Genomic DNA, 6,000 nt, shown 5'->3' with positions numbered 1-6,000 from the left:
ATGCCTACTTGAGAGAACTTCAGTGCAGACTGGAGAGAGATTGACTGCCTACTAAAGATAACTTGAATGCCTAGCTCTAAATAGCCATTCGTTTTATACTGGCCAGGCTCAGCATTGCTTGACGTATGTGATCATGTTATGTAGTAGGTCGAACACAAGAAAATATTTGTAAGTTATTTAGCTGTTTATCGATCTATATATATATATATATATATATATATATGTGTGTGTGTGTATTATCGATATATCTATCGATCTAGTTATCTATTTCTGTATCTATCTATGTCGATTTATCTATCTATCTATCTAATTGGAGAGATAAACAAGAGATGAATATGAAGAATGTTGATAAAAACTGTCAAAATATAATAAAACCCTATCATAGAAAAGTTACCGGAAGTATTTGATAGCTGACGGAAGTAAGTGTACGTTGGCTGGTTCTAGTTAGCTGAGAATAATAATTGGAGTTGGACTTTGGACGTCGAGCAGGGCAGTCGGCTTAACAGGGCTTCGCCTCCTCACCGGGGAGGGAGCTGATATGTGTCAAAATGGAGACCTAGAATTAATCACTTAAGCAAAGATATTCATTTTCCGTTCTTCTGCGTCGACATTCTGGAAAGTGAAATAAAGATAATATAAAATACAACCATCGTCTTGGAAGTGAATTCATTCAAACAGGTTCCAGCCTCCCCTTCATGAAGAAGATGACTTTCAGGTGGACCAAGATCAAAGACGTATGAAAATAAGGTATGTTGCAATATACATGTATGACACACACACACACACACGCGCGCGTATAAGAACATTTAAAAGGACAAAAGCATGTGAACATATATAGACAGTAACAACATAACGTATGGTTTAGATAGTGAAGAACCACCATACACATTTACTGACACGTACACACATAATGATGAACCCTTCGTCGTAAGTATATATCTCTGTATGGTGTTGGTACCGCATTACACAACAATTAGACGAGAACAGATGTCAATGTGTGTGTGTCTATTAAGTAATTTTTAACTCTTTTAACCACTCATCGTCTAACAACGATTTTAGCTTTTATCCTCGAGTGGCGCCCGGTCTGAATGATGATCAAGTAGTAAAATAAAATATATGTTCGAAAACTCGACTTATATTTTATTTAAATGAATATTACCAACGTTTCGATAAAAAAAAGAAAATAACTTCAAGGATTAGAAAGACAGAAAAACATAAGCTAAGTGTAATGTTATTATACAGTAGAACCGCGGGATACTGTGGTCCTAGTATACGTTTTTTTTTAAGTCACGGTGTGTAATAAAATGTTTTCCGGATTCTGGTGACAGTATTTGGCCCGCCTTACGGTGTATTTCAGAATATTATTTCATTATATTCATATGTAATATACACTGTACTGTATATTGTTACTAATTTTTAAGGCTGTATCCTAGAGTGCTACTGTACTTTTATGCAACGTATCTTTATATATATCACCCTTAAATCCCTTAAAGACAAAGATTTAGTTTACTTACCCTCTGATAAGGGCAGAGAATTTTGCGTTATATCACAGGAATCTTATAACAACCTTGCTATAGAGCATCTTTCCAATACCGACCTTTACACCCCAGCACATAATATCACTGCTGCTCGTATTGAGAACAACATTAACAAGACATGGTCTCAAATTTGTTTTAAAAGAAATCTCCCAAAACAACACAGACTAAATTTTATTACTAAATACAGCAAATTACCTACCTTTTATCACCTTATTAAACCCCACAAAAATAGCACACACACACAGATCAGACCCATTGTTTCAAGCGTTAACGGTCCCCTTTATAAAATCTCTTGGTTAATATCCCGCCTACTTAAACCTCTACTCTCTACCTTCCCAGCCCATGTTAGTAGTTCCAACCAAGTAATTAACAGACTCAACGATCTACCACACCATCTACTCAAACTATACAGATACCCATTTAGCCTAGACGTCGTTTCTTTATACACCTCCATTCCTGCACATCCAGCCATTAATCTCATGGCAGACATTATAGCATCTAAAAACCCACAATGCTTCGGAATTACTCCAGGAGATCTCTTACAACTCCTCCGTATTATAGTAGACAACACTTACTTTACTTTCCTACAAAACACGTTCAAACAAGTATCTGGACTACCCATGGGCTCCAGTCTATCCGGTATTCTTGCCATTGCTTATATGGACAAACTCGAAAGACACACCCTTAGTACCTGCTATTCTTATCTCCTTTTTACTAGATATATCGATGACATTTTAATTATCACATACTCCCGCGAAGAAGCTATTAACATTTTCCACAAATTCAATAACGCCGACCCAAACTTAAAATTTACTATAGAACACCCAGACTCTTCGGAATCTCTTTCTCTACTTGATTTTAAAATACAAATAAAAAAAAATGGTGCCATATGCACTGAATTCTACAGAAAACCCGCCAGCAAACGCCTCTTCGTACATTTCAAATCTGCGCTACCTCTCAAGGACAAACTAAACTACGCACATGCCGAAATCTCACGCATACAAGACAAATGCACTAACATCTCCGACAAACATACACACACTAACAATTTCCTACAGACCCTCCCACAAAACGGCTACCCTAATACGATCCTATCCTCACTTAAAAAGAAAAAACGCAACACCCGACCCTTCTCTAACAATTGTTTTCTAAAACTACCCTTCCTCAGTGACAAAATCTCATCTTCAATCCGAAAAGCCATCCGCAGCGAGGGGCTCAACATTCAACTCATCCACACTGGATCTACTTTAAGACAACAGCTCAACCGAAAACATCCATCGCATACACCTTCCCCTTGTTCACTCTCTAATTGCCCAATATCACACACAGGTTTATGCTTTAAGAACCACGTTGTTTACGACCTACAATGCGCTAAATGCAGTGCATCTTACATCGGAAGCACTACCAGATTGCTTCATCACCGCATTAAAGAGCACTTAAACACTACTGCTTCGTCGTTCTATAAACATATTCGCACTTGCATTAATTCAGAACCAGATTTTCACATCAACATTCTTGCTTCTTCAAGAAACGTAGGTCAACTTCGTATCCTCGAATCTTTAATTATTTCAAAAAATACTCCCACACTAAACAATAGACTGGAATTGAGCTCCGCTTTTATAATATTAGTTTAAAACATAAGAAAAACAATAATTAAAAAAAAACAAAAAAAAAACCTTGCTTGAATAGTCATCTCCCTTGATTCACAAACGCAACAAGTATTTCAAACATCAACTGATTTATTTTAACGTTCTCCTAACGTCATTTTTTGTTCTATATTTCGCGGTATCACGTGGCAAACTCTGCGGCTACTTTTCCAATTTTGAACACTCTTCCGCTGTCTTCTCTTGAAAATGGACTAATAAGTCTGAAATATATTGAGATTTATATCACCATTGAATACAACAGAAAAAAAAAATTACTGTTGTTTAGAGTTAAAATTTGTGTGAAAAAGAAAAAACAAACAACAAAAAAAAGAACTTTATTTCTTTTGTTTGCATTTAATTTTACTCTATATAAAAAAAAATCTCGCATTGTTCTTGGCTTTTAATTTTACCTTATAATATATATATATATATATATATATATATATATATATATATATATACTAGCATGGATGCCCGGCGTTGCCCGGGTGTTTTGAGGTGTATGCTGAGCAAAAATAAAAAGGGCAATTTTTTAAACTTTGACCCTTATTATGACCCCTTAAAATTGATCGTTTTGGGCTTACATTAAGTTATTAAGTTAGATCCATGTCCAAGACACCTATATCTAAAATTTCAAGTGTTTAGACCGAAAATTGTCGGAGGAGTTTAGTAGAGTTCTCGAAGGTGGAATCGTTGAACTTTGACCCCTTAACAGTAAAATTTCTGACTGAAAACCAATCAAATCGATTTTCACAAATATCAGTGCCCAGTATATCAAATTTCGAGTCTGTATATAAAAATTTGACAGAGTTATGACGAAGGAAAATGTACACAAACACACAGACACACAGACACGTTCACTTTTATAGATATACTACCATATATGCCCGGCATTGCGTGGGTATTTGGAGGTGTATGTTGAGCAAAACAAAAAGCGATCACTTTTTTAACTTTGACCTCTATTATGACTCCTTAACATTTATTGTTGTGGGCTCAAATCAAGTCATTAAGTTAGATCCATGTCAAAGGAAGCTATATCTAAAATTTCAAGTGTATAGACCGAAAATTGTCGGAGGAGTGTGGTACAGTTCTCAAAGGTCATATCGTTGAACTGTGGCCCCTTAATTGCCAATTTCTGACCGAAAACAAATCTCATCGATTTTCCCAAATCTCAGTACCCTGTATATCAAATTTCGAGTCTGTAGACTTAAAATTGACAGAGTTATTGCGTAGAGAAATGCACACACACAAACACATATATACACAGGCAGATACACAGACGTGTTCACTTTTATATATATATATATATGTGTGTGTGTGTGTGTGTTTGTGTGTGTGTGTGTGTGTTTAGTAAAACGTTTGCGTATCTGGTTCACCTGCCTTTTAATCAATTGTATTACTTTTCCCTGTTCCCAAAACGAAATGTTATTTATAAAACTTCTTCAAGTACATTTTCTCTCCGAGTTTGTATTTTTAGTGGTACCCTAGAGGTTCTTCTATGTGTCGTTTGTCTTGATAGCAACTTCTCAAATTCTGATCTGATTTTACGGCCAAACATAACATCAGCTGGTGATTTACTTGCTTGGATGTTAAGGTTTGCCATAATCTTGTATACTTAGAGAAACTGCGGTAGAGCTTTTCCGTGGGTGATCTGTAAGCCTTCGCTGACACCCATTTTAACGTGTCTACACCGAGCTCTGCTTGGCCATTACTTCTCAGATTATATTGTGAGGTCGTAAAATATCTTACCTGATATATCTCGCAAAACCTTGGAACTCCGTGGAAGTGAATTGTGTAGCATTATCACTAACCAGGCAATCTCACCGTACTGTATATCGATACTCTATGGCTGACTGGGATAGCTTCCGTACATTCATATCTGATCTACATCTGCATTCCATGTTTCAAAAGGATGTGTCCTCAATAGTATCAGACCTGACAGAATGTTTAATAGTATGCATAGATCGATTCATACCATTCAAAAAATTCCAACATCAACATAACAGCCAGCCATGGTTCTCCCCAGAATGTGTTGCTGCAATCACGTACAGAAATCACTTTTTCCATAACTACCGACGTGATAGATGTACTGAGAGTAAACCTGCATTCAGGATTGCCAGCAACCACGGTAAAGGAGTAATAAAAAATGCAAGAGAGCAATATACTCAGTCCGTTAAATCTAAAGTAGCTGGACAGCGGCTTGGTTCCCACAAGTTCTTGCAAATAGCAAACGGGATCCTGAACAGAAGCGTGCGTTCTATCCCAACTATCATCAATGGGCCTGAGGTCATCTCATCAGCATCAGACAAGGCCAAACTATTTGCCAAGAACTTTGCAGCTAATTCTACCCTATGCGATGAAGGTCATTAACTTCCCGTATTTCCTCCTATAACAGACAACACGCTATTAAACATACAAATATCCGTACGTGAGGTAGCCAAGCTAATCAAGAACCTTGATTCTAGTAAAGTAACAAGCCCTGACGGCATTCCAGTTATAGTGCTGAAAAAGCTTCAACCAGAACTTGCTCCTATATTTACAAAACTGTTTAACCGTTGCCCTAAGGAGAAGTACTTTCCAAGACCCTGGAAAACCTCATCAGTATGCCCTGTATTTAAGAATTCAGGTGAAAAGTCATCTCCCTCTCAGTACAGAAACAATATGACACGCAATATGGTTTCCGCTCCGCAAGATCTACCGCAGATGTGCTAACGGTTATCTCATAGAATTAGCGAATCTCTGGACAAAGGCTTCCTTTCCAGGGCAATTGCTCTTTACATATCGAAGGCCTTCGATAAGGTATGGCATAAAGACCT

The sequence above is a fragment of the Euprymna scolopes genome, chromosome 22 (genome assembly GCF_053919585.1).
Source record: "Euprymna scolopes isolate OS-2025 chromosome 22, ASM5391958v1, whole genome shotgun sequence".
Lineage (NCBI taxonomy): Eukaryota > Metazoa > Mollusca > Cephalopoda > Sepiida > Sepiolidae > Euprymna > Euprymna scolopes.
Note: the sequence above shows the minus strand (reverse complement) of the source record.